This window comes from Castor canadensis, chromosome 5 (genome assembly GCF_047511655.1).
Source record: "Castor canadensis chromosome 5, mCasCan1.hap1v2, whole genome shotgun sequence".
Classification (NCBI taxonomy): domain Eukaryota; kingdom Metazoa; phylum Chordata; class Mammalia; order Rodentia; family Castoridae; genus Castor; species Castor canadensis.
The window spans coordinates 12,154,449-12,172,234 of NC_133390.1; the positions used below are offsets into that span (position 1 = coordinate 12,154,449).

The 17,786-nt window shown below is 45.1% G+C and overlaps 1 pseudogene; it reads left to right on the forward strand.

The window, feature by feature from the left end:
• The window catches only part of LOC141423204 (actin, cytoplasmic type 8-like), a 36,786-nt pseudogene extending 20,401 nt beyond the window's left edge, over window positions 1–16,385 (forward strand).
• Window positions 16,386–17,786: the final 1,401 nt, after the last annotated feature.

Below are 17,786 nucleotides of genomic sequence, written 5' to 3' on the forward strand. Positions count from 1 at the left end.
GGTGGTCGGTCGACTAGCTCAATTAGTTCTTCACCTGGCGCCAGGGTTCCTAAAATGCTCGAGCCCAAATGAGAGGAAAGCCTCTCCCAATAGGACCCTGTGGTCCTCCTTGCGAGATTCCCAGAATGAATCTCCCTGGGGATTGGCCGAATCCCCGCCGCGGCCCAAATGGAACACTCAAGTTCCTCCAAATGAGGGTCTGGGATCCCCTCCCAACGCCTAGGACTTGGGATCGCCCCTGCTTTCTCGCAGGCAGGTTCTGTCTCTCGAGAAAATGAAATCTCGGTGGGACCTCCAAATGTTAGGACCCGGAATCCTATTCCCCCGAGAGACAGAGAGCCAGGCGTGAATGCAATCAACAAAGCAGAGTTTATTGGGCTGGCTAGCCAGGGTCGAGCTCCCACACGGACACGCAGGACTGGTTAGGAAAACACGACCCTGAGCCTCTTTGGGGGAAATCTTATATAGACCGCGGTGACATGCATATTTTCGTTATCAACATTGGGCAAGCAGGCAGAGCACATCTTGCGCGTACCTCACATCTTGCACGTACTTCACATCTTGCATGTACCCCCCGCTCACATTCCCCACATTCTATATGCCCTAACTGAGCCCTGCCGCATTGCTTATCTTATCTACATGGGATGTTTGGTACTGGTTTCTCCAACAAGGGGGTTGGGGCCCGCTGAGACCTCCTATTCCTTTCACCACCTCACCAAACCTTCATAATACGGGTCTCTTTGCCAATTTGGAAGGTTGAAAAGAAAATCATTTTTAATTTCCATTTCTCTGATTACTCAAGCAAACAAATGCATTTTCATTTGTTTGCAGATTCTGTGTGAAGTCTGTGAATTGCTGCACAGGTTGTTGGCCTATTTTTTATTTAAGCCATTTTAGCCACTTCAAATGCTTATTTCTTTATATCACTACCTTTTCTCTTGTGCTATCCTCTCACTTAAGCAGAACTTGATCTTTTACATAAACTTGAAGCAAGAGATCATGTGAAATTATATATCTACAAAAAGGGGATATTAGCTTCTCAGTGTTGAAATTCTATGATGCAGCTGTGAAGTATGAGGATCACCAAGAAGATTATGGTGTTGGTGATGTGCACACACACACACAGAGTGTCAACAGTTACACCGCATACAAGGTGTGTTTGAAAGTTTGTCAGCAGTGGGTCTTTATCTGAATCTGTGAGAGGGTAAAAAGCCCTTTCCCTGTTTTTAAGTGAGAGGGCATCACTTAAGTTAATACTTTGCTGGTCCACAGGCCACAGACTGCCCACCCATCCTGCCTTTCCCTTCTCAACTCATTCATTTCATTTGTAATTAAAAAGAGTGGGAGCAGAAATCCCACTTCTGCCTATCCACCCAAAGGAACTGAAAGCAAGACCTGAGTGGCTATTTGTACACCTATGCTCACAGGAACTCGAGCAACCATTGTCAGATGAATATATGTTTTTGGTAGTGGGGTTTGAACTCAGGACCTCTCACTTGCTAGGCAAATGCTCTACCACTTGAGCCACTCCCCAGTCTTTTTGCTATCCTTAGCTTGTTTTTCATTAAGGTTTCAGGTTTTTTCCCCCAGGCTGGCCTTGAATTACCATCTTCCACTTCCTGAGCAGCTGGGTATGTACCACCCACCACTCCCAGATCAGGTTCAGATTTTTAAAGGAAGGAAATTGTGAATGTTTAAAAAGGAAGGTCCTCTGAACCTTGAGGACCTTATGCTGAGTGAAAAAGGATGCTAACAGAAGAAAGGAAAATATTGGGTGACTGCACTTATGTGAGGTACCTAGAGTAGTGAAATCCATAGTGACCAAGGGCAGAATTTCTCAGTGGTTGTCAGGGGCTAGGGACAGGGGAAAATAGGAAGTTATTTTTTGATGAGCATAAAGTCTTAGATTTACAAAATGAAAAGAGGTTTGGACAGTGTTTCTACAGCAATGTAAACTGACTTAAACACTTACTGAGTGTATTTCTTAGTAGAAATAGTGCAGGCCAGAAAGAAGTGATACATACATATTCATAGTGCTGAAAGAAAATAAAAAGTGTCAATCCAGAACATTATACCTGGCAAAATAATCCTTTAAAAATGGAGAGCCAGACATGGTGGTATATGCCTATAATCCCAGCACTTAGGGGGCTGAGGCAGAAGGATTGAAAGCTTGAGAGCATCCTGGGCTACATAGTAAGACCCTGACTCAAACACATACACACATACACATGTGCACACATACACACACACACGCAAAAGAAATACAGTTTTTTTCCTGAAGAGCAAATACCAAAGGAGTTTATCACCACTAGGCCTGTCTTATCAGGAAAACAAAAACCTAAGAGAGTTCTTCAAGTCGAAACAAAAGGATCCCAGTCAACACAAGAGCATAAGAAAGTATACAGCTTGAATACAGGACACTGAAATCCTAAAGGTGGTGGCTGAACGAACCACTTTTAATTCTAGTATTAACAGTGGTAATAGTTGAAAGACTCTGAGCATGGTGGTACACATCTATAATCCCAGCTATGCAGGAAGCAGAGGAAGGAGGATTGTGCTCTGAGGCTGGCCCTCTGCAAAAATGCAAAACCTTGTCCAAAAAATAACTAAAGCAGAAAGAGCTGGGTGCATGGCTCAAGTGGCAGAGAACCCGACTCATAAGGGTTAGGCCCTGAGTTCAAACCCCAGTAACATCAAAAACAAAGCTACTACCACAACAAAAACAAAAATCATCACCAAAGAGAGCAGGGGTGGCTATACTTACATAAAGTAAAATAAACTGTATGTCAACACTGTCACAAGAGTCAAAGAAATGAAAAAGATGTGACTCCACCAGAAAGGTGTAACAACTATAAGCAGATATGCCCGCAACACCAACGCACACTATACTTAAAGCAAACATCATCACTGCTGAAGGGAGAAATGCAGTAACAGGATCAGACCTCAATGTCCCTTTTTCCGTAGTAGATGGAACATCTACACAGAAGCTCACCAAGGAAACAGATGATGTGAACGACACAAACTAAACAGACCTAACAGATCTATCCAGAATATTCCACCCAACAACTCCAGAATTCACCTGCTTCTCAAGACACATAGAACACTCTCCAGGTTGGACCACAATGTTAGCTCACTGTCTCAGTCTGTTTTATGCTTATGTAACAGAGTACATGAGGCTGGGTAACTTAGAAAGAACAGAAATTTATTTTGCTCGGTTTTGTAGGCTACAAGTCCAAGGTGAAGGTGCTAGCAAGTTCAGCTAAAGGTCCAGTCTGTGCTCACAAGACAGCACAGAACACTGCACTCTCAGAGCGGAGGAGCACTGCTGCTCACACGGCGGAAGAGTGGAAAGGGACAAACCCACTCCCCAAAGTTTTTTGTATTACATCATGAACTCATGAGGATGGAGCTCTCTCGACTTCAACACCTCGCAGTAGGCCCAATACCTCCCAACAGGGCTAACCTCCAACACTGGCGTTGGACTGAGTTTTCAACATTTGAGGTTTGAAGGGACAAACATCCAAAACCATATCCTTCACAAAACAAATCTTAGGGTTGGGGGCATGCATGACTCAAGTGGTAGAGTACCTGCCTAGCAAGTGCAAGGCCCTGAGTTCAAATTCCAGTATCAAAAAAAACCTGAACAAAATAAGTATTAACAAATTTAAGAAGACCGAAATCATACCACGTCTTTTCTAACCACAGTGAAATAAAATAAGAAAGAACTAGCAGGAAAAAAAACCCTGGAAAAACCACAAATATGTGGAAATTAAGTAACACACTCTTGAACAACCAATAGGTCAACAAAAGAAATCAAAAGATAAATTTAAAAGTATCTTGAGATTTGCCAGGCGCCAGTGGCTCATACCTGTAATCCTAGCTACTCAGGAGGCACAGATCAGGAGGATCACCGTTTGAAGCCAGTCAGGGCAAATAGTTCACGAGACCCTATCTTGAGAAACCCAAAACAAATAGGGCTGGTGGAGTGGCTCAAGGTGTAGGCCCTGAGTTCAAGCCCCAGTACCACAAAAAAAAGAAAAAAAAATCTGGAGATGAATGATGAAAATACTACAAATGCAAATTTATGGGATGAACCAAAAGCACTAATAAGAGGGATATTTATACAAACAACAAATCCTGTCTTAAAAAAGAAAAATGATTTCAAGTAAAGCAAAGAAATTTACATCACAAGTAACTCAAAAAAGGAAATTATGTCCAAAGTTAGTAGAAAGAGGGAAATAATAAAGATTAGGGTAGAAATAAATAAAACAAAAAATAAAAATATCACAGGGCGCCAGTGGCTTACACCTGTAATCTTAGCTACTTGGGAGGCTGAGATCGGGAGGACTGAGGTTCAAGACCAGCCTAAGCAAATAGTTCATAAGACTCCATCTCCAAAATAACTGGAGCAAAACAGATTGGAAGGGTGGCTCGAGTGGTAGAATGCCTGCTTTGCAAGCGTGAAGCCCTGAATTCAAAGTCCAGTCCCAGCCAAAAAATAAAAGGATAACAAAACTGAGTTAATTTTTGAAAAGACAAAATTGACAAACCTTTCAACAGACTTATTAGGGGGAGAGAAAATAAATAATAAATAAAAGAGCAGAAATAAAAGTGATCACAAGAGAGTACCGTGATGTGCACCAACACACTGAATGGCTTAGAAAAAATGGAAAATTCCTAGAAACACAACCTACCAAGACTGAATCAAAAAGTCTGGATACACTTCTAGAAGTAGTACAGATATAGTATAGATATTGAATTAGCACCGAGATAATCCCAAAGTTCCAAAACAAGATAAAATAATTTCAATATAAAAAATGTCAAATTAACAATGCTACTAAGGCAAATTTACGAGATGTGAAATTCCCCTCTAGCTGAGACTAAGTTTTCAGTTCTCAGGGTGTTTTTGCGTCTTGAACTGAAAGCCAACTCATCAGAATAGTGCCTTTCACCAACTTTAACCTTGGCCATTTATTCATCATGAAACCTCAACACCAGCTAGCACCAGGCGCAGAGTAAACTCTAATATTTGACAGCTAAATCAAATTTTAGTATTCATATGAAGCCCACTTAGAGTGTGGGACACGCCTGCCAGAGAGGGACTTCCCTGGACCCTGGGTTGGGATGGGATTCATGAGATCCAGGAAGGGTTAGTGAGTGAAAGACTTCAGGAGGGTTTTTTCACTTTTGCTCTCTTTTCTGATTAATATTTCCTTTTATTATGACTGTATATACTCTTGTAATTTTTTAGCAGCTAGTTATATTTCTATTCAATTTCTTTCTTTATTCTTTTTTTTTTTGGTGATACTGGGGATTGAACTTGGGCCTCGTCCTTGCTAGGCGAGTGCGCTACCATTTGAGCCATGCCTCCTGTTGCTTGTATGTCCATCAATGTCTTTAAAAGCCTCTTTGGCCCCCGACTTAGGAAATTGAGATGCAGAGATGTGAAGTCTCTGCTTTTCACACCTCACGGTGCATAAAATGATCTGGCACTTCTGTTAACAGTGCCTGCACTGATTCAGCAAGTCTGAGGTGTACCCCGAAATCCTGTCTTTCAAACAAGCTCTGAATATCAGCCAAGGCATGTTTTAAGCAGCTTAAGAGAAGTGAGTTACTCAGAGCTGCCCAGCCAAGACTAGAATTCTGGTCTCCTGTCCTCCAGACAAGATGGACCCACCCTTGTTTTTTCTCTTAGTGATGGTGACCTCCAGTCAAAAGTCAGAGTCTGATGGATGGTGGCCTCTGCCTGCATTGTCTGTGACTTTCTGTCTTGCTGGCTGTTTCCAGGTGGATGTGGGAAGTGGTTTGTTTTAGGATAAAGACAGATGAAGCTGTTGAATCTCAGCCCTCTGTCAGTTCTGCTTCTTTGTGGTTTTGTAACCTGTTGTGTGAGGTCCTTCCCTTCCTTCTTTTCCTTCCCTTCCCTCCCTTCTTTTCCTTCCCTTCCTTCCTTCTTTTCCTTCCCTTCCTCCCTTCTTTTCCTTCCCTTCCCTCCCTTCTTTTCCTTCCCTTCCTTCCTTCTTTTCCTTCCCTTCCTCCCTTCTTTTCCTTCCCTTCCTTCCTTCTTTTCCTTCCCTTCCTCCCTTCTTTTCCTTCCCTTCCTCCCTTCTTTTCCTTCCCTTCCCTCCCTTCTTTTCCTTCCCTTCCTCCCTTCTTTTCCTTCCCTTCCTCCCTTCTTTTCCTTCCCTTCCTCCCTTCTTTTCCTTCCCTTCCTTCCTTCTTTTCCTTCCCTTCCCTCCCTTCTTTTCCTTCCCTTCCCTCCCTTCGTTTCCTTCCCTTCCCTCCCTTCTTTTCCTTCCCTTCCTCCCTTCTTTTCCTTCCCTTCCTTCCTTCTTTTCCTTCCCTTACTCCTTTCTTTTCCTTCCCTTCCCTCCCTTCTTTTCCTTCCCTTCCTTCCTTCTTTTCCTTCCCTTCCTCCCTTCTCCTTCCCTTCCCTCCCTTCTTTTCCTTCCCTTCCTTCCTTCTTTTCCTTCCCTTCCTCCCTTCTTTTCCTTCCCTTCCCTCCCTTCTTTTCCTTCCCTTCCCTTCCTTCTTTTCCTTCCCTTCCTCCCTTCTTTTCCTTCCCTTCCCTCCCTTCTTTTCCTTCCCTTCCCTCCCTTCTTTTCCTTCCCTTCCCTCCCTTCTTTTCCTTCCCTTCCTTCCTTCTTTTCCTTCCCTTCCTCCCTTCTTTTCCTTCCCTTCCTCCCTTCTTTTCCTTCCCTTCCCTCCCTTCTTTTCCTTCCCTTCCCTCCCTTCTTTTCCTTCCCTTCCCTCCCTTCTTTTCCTTCCCTTCCCTCCCTTCTTTTCCTTCCCTTCCTTCCTTCTTTTCCTTACCTTCCCTCCCTTCCTCCCTCCCTCCCTCCCTTCTTTTCCTTCCCTTCCCTCCCTTCTTTTCCTTCCCTTCCTTCCTTCTTCCCTCCCTCCCTTCCTTCTTTTTCTTTCCTTCCTTCCTTCAGTGGTACAAGGGATCAAATCCTTACACATGCCAGGCAAATGCTCTACCACTGAGCTTTATCCCCAGACCTTGGTGTTTTGAGATGGGGTCTCACTGTGTAGGCCAGCCTGGCCTAGAACTCACCATCCTCTTGTCTCTACCTCCTAAGTGCTGGCATTACAGGTGTGCACCACTGGGCCCAGCCTAGCTTTCTTCATTTTCTCATTCTGCCGGGTGTAAAGCTATACCTTGGTAATTCAGTCAGTCGTAGTTGACTCCACATTTTCTGGGGCAATCAGGGCTTCCCTAATTAATCAAAACCCAGCCTTGGGAAAGGCTACAATTGTAACGTGTGTCTTTTGTGGCTCAGAAGCATCTCAAGTACCTGAGAGCCATCATCAGGCTCTAGGGGAGAACAGAAGCCTAACTCTGATAGTTACCACCCAGCAAGCACTGCTGGTCTGATTTCCTTTGTGCTACCCAAATCTTTGTACATTTTTATGGCAGTGCTGGGGGATTGAACCCAGACTTCCAGTAGGCTAGGCAAACATTCTACCACTGAGCTGCACCCCATCCCCACTTGTACTACTGTTTTTTTTGGGGGGGGCAGTACTGGGAGTTGAACTCAGAGCCTCTTGCTTGCTAGGCAGGTGATCTACCACTTGAACCACATCCTCAGCTTTTTGTGTTATTTTTGAGATAGCATCTCACTTTTTGCCTGAGCTGATCTCAAATCACAATCCTTCTTATCATCACTTCCCAAGTAGCTAGAATTGAGACTGAAAGTTAGGAGATTAGAAAATGGTCAGGCAGAATACAGACAAGGAGGAACTCAATGGAAACTTACCAAGGTCACAGAGAATAAATAAACAGGTGTGGGGGATTTGGGAAGTCTTGAAACCACTCTCCCAAGCCTTGAAACTGCTAAGGCTAATGAATGGTATATGGACCATGCCCTGATAAGATGCCTGGCCAGTGCGCCAGACCTCAGGCCACTGGGAAGAAGAAGAGGGGTAGGCACAGTGTCCCCAGGGAACACATTGGCTAATGATGACATACACCCCATGAATAAACCAGTAACACAGAAACACAACCGGCTTCCCTCAACCAGGAAATAAAATCCTTATGAAAAATGATTAGGCAAAGAGCCTCGGGGCTCAGCCTTTCTGAGACCCCTCCCATGTATGTGGGAGCTTTTCTGTTCTTTTCCTCTCTGCTTAAATAAAACTCTGCTCCTTTGCTTAAACTGTTGTCATGACTTTTTTCTTTTTCTTTTTTTTTTTTTTTGCAGTACCATACTTTGAACTCAGGGCCTATACCTTGAGCCACTCCACCAGCCCTTTTGGGTTGGGTATTTTCGAGATAAGTCCTCTCAAACTGTTTGCCCAGGGCTGGCTTTGAACCTGGAGCCTCCTGATCTGTGCCTCCCAAGTAGCTAGGATTACAGGTGTGAGCCACGAGCACCCGGCTGGCTGTGACTTTCATTCTTCTATTGAGCGAGACTACTACTTCACACCTGAGACCAGATCACTGCAACAGGATTACAAGTTTGAGTGGTACCTGGCCACTTTGTACTTTTTCCTTCCCTGACTCAGTGCTCCCCCCACAGTGTCCCTCTTAGTTACTTGGTTTTAGTTGCTTTAAAAATTACTAATTCTGGAGGTCTCCATTACCTTTGCTGTACATAACATCTCTAACATGTGAGTTATTTATTTATTTTGGTGGTCCTGGGGCTTGAACTCAGGGCTTCCAGCTTGCTAGGCAGGTGCTCTACCACTTGACCAGGCCCCTGCAACCCTGTTTTGCTTTCGTTATCTTTCAAATACAGTTCTTGGCATTTTTGAGAATCAAGAAACGACCCACAGAATGCCAGAAAATCTTTGCCAGTTATTCATTGGATAAAGTATTACTATGCAAAATATATAAAGAGCTCCAAAAGTTAAACACTAAAAGAGGGAACAATCTAATTCATGGATGGACAAATGAACTGAACAGACAGTCCTCAGAAGAAGTACAAATACGCAAGAAGTACATGAAGAGATGCTCAGCATCCTCGCCAATAAAGGAAATGCCAAACAAAACAACACGGAGATTCCATTCCATCTCACCTCAGGCAGAGTGGTGATCACTGAGAAAATAACAGGAAATGTTGGCTAGGATGGGGGTGAGGGGCCTTATGCACTGTTGGTGGGAATGGATATCAGAATGGAGATTCCTCAAGAAACTACAAATCATGCTACCATGTAATCCAGCGATACCATTCCCGGCATACATCTGAAGGAACGCAAGTCTGCATCCATTGGAGGCACCGGCACACCCCTGCTTACAGCAGCACTGTTCACAATGGGTAAACTGAGATCAGCCTAGGTGCCCATCAGTTGATGAATAAAGAAAATACGGTACACACACACACACACACACACACACACACACACACATCAGGAAAGTGGCTGGAACTGGAAATCATCATGCTTCGTGAAGTAAGCCAAACTCAGCTTTGTGTTTTTGCTCAGGCTGGCCTCCGACCACAGTCTTTCTACCTTCGACCTCCTATGTAGCTGAGGTCATGACCACCATGCCAGCTTATTATTGAGCTGGGTCTCGATAACTTCTTGCCCAGGCTGGCCTTGAGTCACAATCCTGATTTCTGTCTCCTAAGTAGCTAAGATTACAGGTATGAGCTACCACACTTGGCCCTGTCACATGGGTTATGATGATAATAGTATTACTTTTCAGGAACTTGAAGTCTATTTTTATAGAAGCCACTGTCTCTGCACTTGAGCCTGCACATGTGTCTAACGGGTGACTGTTTAATGCTGGAGGGCGGAAACTCCACCATCAGATCATGCTAACACTGCCAATTTCTGAACATGGATCCCATGAAATCCATAAAGCTGGATTGCACGCGTGCAGACTGCCAGTTACATCACCCATCTCCCTTCCCCTCTCCTAAGTCATCCTGACTCTTTGTCCCAAAAGTGTCCCCAGCCTACCCTTGGGGAGGCAGATTTGGGACTCAGTCTCACATTTCCACACTTGGCCACTTTGTGGATAAATTTTTTCTCTTTTGCAAAACTCATTGTCTCAGCGACTGACACACTGGGTGGCGGACAAAACGGACTTGATTTGGTAACAAATTCAAAGGATTTTTCTGTTTTCTTTCCCTACAGAAGCTCAGTGTTTACTGGCTCATTCCTGTCTCTCGGGTCTTCATGTAAATGCCACCTTCTGAAAGAGAACATTCCTGACCAAACTGAAAATGCCCACCCAGGCATTCTCCATCGGACACTCTGTTTTACCACACTGTGAGCACGGCCATCTTCAGATGAGTTGATTTGTCTCTTCTGTCATCAGTCCAGACATGCTTCTCTTTATCTTATATTTATGCCTAAAATAAGACTCCTCAACTTTGGTAACCTGAGTTTTGGGTTGGGGGCTTAATTAGCCTTTGTCCACAGCATAGAGAAATAAGTCCCAGCTTCTTTTCTGTGCCAGTCAACCTTCTGTAGCTGTGGCAAAACACTTGAGAAAAACAGCTTAACAGGAGGAAAGAGTTATGTTGGCTCATGATTTCAAAGGTTTCAGTCCACAGTCCCCTGGCCCCATTACTTAGGGCCTGAGACAAGACCAAACATCATGGCAGAGACCCCACAGTGTAACAAAGCTGCTTGCCTCATGGTGAGAAAGAAGGGAAGGGTGCGTGTTTGTGTGTGTGGTGTGAGAGAGAGAGAGGGAGGAGGAGAGGGACAGGAAAAGGGAGAGGGAGAAGAAATACAGGGAACAAATTCTACCGTTGAAAGTCATGCCCCCAGTGAACTACTTCCTCCAGCTAGGCCTCACTTCCTTTTCCGCCCATCCCAATAGCACAAGCAGCTGGAGACCAAGCCCTAACACTTGAGCCTTTGGGGCACATTCTAGATCCAAACTTCAAAACTTTCCAAGAGAGGCTGAAAGAGAATGAAAGACCTCAGAAAGGGCAGCTGCGATGGACTCAGGAGCTAGTGGGAAGAGAAATGTCTCCCTTCTCCTTGAAGACAGCCCCGTGTGTCTGGAGCAAGCTCTAGAGAGCAAAGTGAAGAGCTCCACTCTTCTCATTCCCAACTCCTCCAGCTCTTCGTACTCCCCCAAGTACCCACCCTCTGCTTCCAGGACCTGTTCACCCACCCAACCCTCCTCTCCCTCAGGCCTTGCTGACAGCACTCTGTGGGGTTTGCAGGAAGAAATACCACTCTGTATTTGTCTTCCTTTCCCCTCCTGCACCCCTAAATGGCACACCTTGGCTTCCTCCCTGCTGAACTTTGTCCTAACGCAGCTGGAATGCTATTCCAACTGCCAACAACAATCCTACAGCTAAGATAAAAAAGCAAATACAGCAGTGAAGTTACACCTACTGCATAAATGGCAAGCTTATCATTTATTGTAACCTTACCTCCCTGGGAAAAGTAATTTGGTAGAAGAAAGAGGTTGGTTAATCTTTATGAGTCCTGTTTTTTTAAAAACAAAACAAAACATTATTTGTCACCTGAATGGAAAGCTAGTGCCACCTAGTGTCTCCAAGGCAGTCAATCAGAGAACAATGGCGAGGCCAGCAGGGATCTGACTCAAGCAAAGAGTGGGCAAACGACTGGCACTGTTCTTCCACGTTTGAAGAGTGAAGAAAAATAGTGAATATGACCTTGTAGTAATCAGGATCCATTGTGCTTTTTCTTGCACACATGTCATTAAATTTATTCGTACACTCCTCTGTGCCTCTTCTTCCCCTTCTGGAATGCTCTATTTCTAAATTTCCCTGTCATAGTTTGCAATCAGATAGGGTGGTCCTTCCTCCCAGTCTTGTGACCAAGCTGTTCCTCTGTGATGGCCAGCAGGACACTGCCACTTAACATCAGTTGAGTGAAAGGAAAGAATTGTGCAACCTGAAGCCCAAAGAGAAAGATGGCCTTTGTCCTTAGCCTCTGGGAGGTAGGTCTCTAAACTCTTAGAATGTCCTGCCTGATGCCAGTGCTTTGTTTTACCAAAAGGCCTGGGTCATGCCAGGTGACCTGACAGTGTGATTTGTGGTGGCAGATTTTAGGCTCATACCAGCTCCCCGAAGGGACTAAAGGCTAAGGACACAGCCAGCCACGTCCACGAACCACCAAAACTCTGGACGCCAGTGAGCTTTCTTGGCTGGCAACGCACTGTGCTTACTGTCACACGGGGTTTCTAGAAGAATTTGATGTTGTCTAAGGTTCTGCTAGCAAAGGACAGCCGTGAGCTGTGTGGCACTCTCCTGTTCTCCACCCTGTGTGTTCTCTTGGCTAATGCCAATCTTTGTCCTCTGGTTGTAAAAAAAACTGAAACTGTGAGTATAATCGCTGACATCAAGCTCTGTGAATCTTTCTATTGAATTGTTGAACTTGAAGGTGGTTGGGAAGACCCCTGAATTTGCAGTTGGTATCAGAAATGAGAATGGTCTTGGGGACTATTCCTTAACTTTATAATCATGGACTGGAATTCTGACCATGTGGTCTCTAGCCTTGGATTCTCCACTTACATGCTGGATAAGTCACTGTGTGTCTCTGAATCTCCCTACTCAGTAGAGAGGGTGAGGTGTGTCCACTGGAGCCGGCACTGCGGGGTCGAGATGGAAGTGGAAGGGCTGTGCAAGTGGCATCATTTGGCGTAGTGCACTAAGTGCACTCTCATTTGCAGGCACGTTGATGACAATGACCATGACTACCCCATTTCTACAGTCTGACTAACCACTTCTGTATCTAGAGGGAGGAAAGGGGGCTTGGGTCTGAAGGATAAGTACCTGTAGGCCAGAAGGAGCCTTCTTTCTGAATTAAGACCTCAGGAACCACTCAAATGGTGGAAGAATGAAAGTATTATTGTGTTTCTCCTATTATATGTATAAATATTAAATTACAGTGTACCTGTCACCCATTAGAATGGCAAAAACTTAAAATCTTGACAAACCACTCTGTGGTGAGTCTGTGAGAATACAAAATGGTATAACCCCTGTAGGGGGAAATTGAGCAATTTCTGACAAAAGTAGAAAGTAGACATCTCAATTCTGGGTAATTATCTTGAATTACATAGATAGATAAATATATAGATAGATAGATAGATAATACAGATATAAAAATAGAAATTATTCTGGAATAAATAACTATATACATAAAATTTATAACTGAAAATATTAAAACCACATGTGTATATGGGAAAAATGAAATAAACTTTGGCATGTCTCCACAATAGAATATCATGTCACTATTAAAAAAACCCAACAAAATGATATCTGTGAACTGATACTGAGTGATATCAAGAGTATGTTTGAAGAAGAAACAATTCATCAAAATGGCAAAATGTGTAATAACACATTGAGTAAAAAGGAGTCCAGAATGAGAGTGACAGCAAGGAACAAAGAAATAGGAAGAGAGAGCAAGGATTGGGTATGGGCATGGCTCAATGGTGGAGCATCTGCCTTGCATGTATAAGGGCCTGGGTTGGTCCCCAGTACCACCACAGAAAGAAAAGGAGGGAAGGTAGGGAAAGAAAAAGAAAAAAATAAGGTGGTTAAACTCAGGGCTTACACCTTGAGCCACTCCACCAGCTTTTTTTTGTGATGGATTTTTTTTGAGACAGGGTCTCGCAAACTATTTGCCCGGGCTGGTTTCCATCCTTGATCTTCCTGATCTCTGCCTCCTGAGTAGCTAGGATTATAGGCTGAGCCACCAGCACCCAGCAGTAAAACTTTTCTTTCACTACAAGAGAAAGTAAAATGCCAAACAATAAAGGTGGAAGGACCAAGGCAGCCAGACAACCACATCACCACTTTCACCCATCATGACCCTCATCAAGTGGGCTAGAACCACCAAGGGACACTAAAGCCACTGGGTTGAAGTTTGTTGGTGAAAAAGATATTTGCAGCAATCTTTAGCAATGTCCCCAGGTTATTTATCATACAGCAGTTCCTTAAAAAATTTAAAATAGGAGTTGGCTGGGCACCTGTGGTTCACTCCTGTAATCCTAGCTACCTGGGAGGCAGAAATCAGGAGAATCATGGTTAGAAGCCAGCCTCAGGCAAATAGTCGAGAGACTCTATATTTAAAAAAAAAAAAAAATCACAAAAAAAGGGCTGGTGATTGGCTCAAGCAGTTAAAGTGCCTGCCTAGAAAGTGTGAGGCCCTGAGTTCAAATCCCATTGCTACCATAAATAAAATAAATAAATAAATAAATATAGAAGTTGGAGGGGTGACTCAAGTGGTAGAGCACCTGCCTAGCAAGTATGAGGCCCTGGGTTCAAACCGCAGTAATCATCAAAAAAAAAAAAATAGAATTATGACAGGATCATGTAATCCAGTAATTTTACTTTGGTTCTGTAAACAAAGGGATCAAATGCACATCCATATTCACATTCCCAATAGCCAAAAGGTGGACACAACCCAAGCGTTCCTTTGTAGGTGAATAGCTTTTAATGCAGTACAGCTCACTTGCCACCTCCGGCCCCACTCTGTCATCATGCTGCTTACTGTCTAGTCCTCTGCCCGTCACAATGGAAGAAGAAGAAATTGCTGCACTTGTCATTGACAAAGGCTGGAGCAGGTGCAAAGCTGGATTTGTTGGTGACGACACCCTCCAGCGCCGTGTCCCCCCCCCCCCCCGTCATCGGGTACCCCTGGCACCAGGGTGTGTTAATGGGCATGGACCAGAAATACTGCTACATGGGCAACGAGGCCCAGAAAAAGCACTGCATCCTGACCCTGAAGTGCCCCGTGGAGTGTGGAATTGTCGCCAACCGTAGTGACAGTTGGTGAAGATCTGGCCCCACACATTCTACAACAAGGAATACCTGGTGCTGCTGACCAAAGCCACCAGAGAGAGGATGACTCAGATCAAGTTTGAGACCTTAAACATCCCAGCCTTGTACGTGGTCATCCAGGCCATGCAGAACCTGTACACCTTCAGGCACATCACTGGCATCATCATGGGTTTTGGTGACCAGGTCACACATAAGGTCCTCATCTATGAGAGCTACACCCTCCCCCATGCCATCTTGCATCTGGCCTTGGCTGGCCCGGACCTGACAGACCACCTCAGGAAGAGCCTGAGGAAACACGGCTGCAGCTGCACTTCGGCCATGCAGGAGCTTGTGTGACACAGAAGAAGCCTCAATACATTGTCCTGCCCTTGGAGCAGCAGATGGCCACTGCTCTGTGTCCTTCTCCTTGGAGAAGAGCTACAAGCTGCCTGATGGGCAGTGATCACCATCCCCTGAGTAGTGCCCACGTGTCCAGAGATGTTCACCCTGGGAGAACTGTGGCAACCATGAAGCCATGAAGTGCAGACATCTGCCAGGACCTGGTCACCAGCATGGTGCCGTCTCCATCATCCACCTCAAATGCTTGTAGGTGGACAGCAGGTGGTAGGCCCCTGCTGCACGAGCTGATTTCAAAGTATCAATTCGCCCTGGCAAACATATTCACCTGATGATAGCCTCACAGAGCCAGGCTGGCCGTGGAAAAGAAATTTGTCCCTAGAGCTTGTCTGACATCAGCAATGGATCATAGAACTTGCTGCTGATTTTGACCTCGTGTTCAAGTTCACTGTTGCCTTGGGCTATGTTTAATAGCCTGTCCATGCAGATCTTTGATTTAAGCTCTTAGTCCGCATGGCTTAGTTGGTGGCTAAGGTGACAGCAGGCCATGGAGGAGACCACTCTGGCCTGGTGGACCTGTGTGAGCAGCGATCTGCGCAGGTTGAGAGCTGCTGTTCCAGGATTTCTTGAAGCTGGCAAGAGTTCCTGAATCAGTTGTCATTTCTGTCTTGCCAGTCTACAAGGTGGGAAAGTCAGAGCCTTAGGGCCAGATTCCATTCTGGTTTGTTTTTTTTTTTAATTTTGGGGGGAGGTGGGTGGTATTGGAGTTTGAACTCAGGACTTCCTCCCTGTGAGGCAGACACTCTACCCTACACTTCCACCCCTATTTGCTCTGGTTGTCTTGGAGATTGGGGGGGTGTCACTTTTTGCCTGGTCCTCCCTTGACGTGATGCTCCCCTTTTATGCTTCTTGAAGGTGCTGTGATGTCAGTACACGCCACCACACCCAGCTTTTTTCCATTCATATGGGGTCTCACAAACTTTTTTTCTGTTTTGGCCGGGGCTGGCCAAGTGTCTACAATTACAGGTGTAACTCACTGGCACCAGCTTCCAGTTCCCCTGCTTTTCCAGAATCATCTTCTGGATTCCCTCCTTGGCTCCAGGATAAATGGAATTCTTTCAAGGTTTGGCGTGGTGTGCAGCTGTGTGCCTTACCTGCCACTCTCCAGGTGTGCTAGATGACACACCTGCTCAGCCTCACTTCGTGCCTCTTTGCTCTATTGCTCCCCGTTCTGGAGTGTTGCACTCTTTCTTCTGCTTACAAAGAAAACTCACTGCTGTTTGAGACCTAGTCTTTCTTTCTTTCTTTCTTTCTTTCTTTTTCTTTCTTTCTTTCTTTCTTTCTTTCTTTCTCTCTCTCTCTCTTTCTCTCTTTCTCTCTCTCTCTTCTTTTTCTTTCTTTCTCTCTCTTTTTCGTTCTTTCTCTCTCTCCCTTTCTCTTTCTCTATCTCTCTCTTTCTCTCTCTCTCTCTTTCTCTCTTTTTTTCTCTCTTTCTCTCTTTCTTTCTTTTTTTTCTTTCCGGTACTGGGGCTTGAACTCAGGGCCTACAACTTGAGCCACTCCACCAGACCTTTTGGGGTTAGGTATTTTCAAGATAGGGTGTCAGGAACTATTTGCACAGGCTGGCTTCAAACAGAGATCCTACTGCTGTCCGCCTCCTGAGTAGCTAGGATTACAGGAGTGAGCCACCAGTGCCCAGTGAGACCTGGTCTTTTGTAAAACCTTCCCTGCTCCCCAGGCTACATTTTTCCTTCCTTCTTTGTTGCCTTGGTGCCTTCCTATCCCGGACCTGTGCCTGACTGGTACAGGTAATGTGGGGCTCATGGCTTGTCTTTCCACTGATTCAAAGTTCCTCAGACAGTTTCATCCTATCAGTGCTCAACCCAGAGCTGGAACTTTGCACGTGGTGAAGAAATCAGTGTCTAGGGGGGCACCAGTGTCTCACGCCTGTAGTCCTAGCTATGCAGGAGGCAGAGATCAGGAAGATCGAAGTTCAAAGCAAGCAGGGGCAAACAGTTCATGAGAGAGGACATGAAAAAAAGGACTGGCGCTGTGGCTCAAGTGGTAGCACATCAGCTTCGCAAATATGAGACCCCGAGTCCAAACAAATCACTATCAGATGAATCAACGCAAATCCCTACATTAGAGTACAGAAACTTAGGCTCAGATTAGAAGAAAACAACTGGCAGTCTCAGAGTTAGAACCCTGGGCATTGGGTCTTCAGCCTGGCGTCCTTAGTATGCTGTAGTAAGTGAAGGACCCCACCAGTTGTACATCTGTGTGATGCAGAATTTTTCTTGAACTGTTTGTGTTAGTCAGTTTTCCATGGTTACAGCAGATATCTGAGATAATCAGCTCACAAGAGAAAAGGTTCTCTTTGGTTCCAGTTTTGGAGGTTTTGTTCCATGGCCTGTTGCTTTTGGACCTGTGGCGAGGCAGCACATTCTGGTGGGGAGTGCGTGACAGAGCAAGGGCTCACTTCTCAACAGTCAGGAAGCAAAGGTGTTGCCAGCCGGGTTGCTGCCTCAGCTGTTGCTCTCCCCTCCCACCACTGATGCTGAGGGTCGAACCCTGGGCCTTGCACAAGCTAGGCAAGGTTGTACAATACTCTGCCACCTGATGGCCTTCTCCTGAGTCTCCCTTGTGTCCCCGTAGAGAAGTGACCTTGCTGCTCAATGGGGCACACACTTAATTTCTCTTTGTTCTGAGCCACTTCCCTCCAAACCTGCT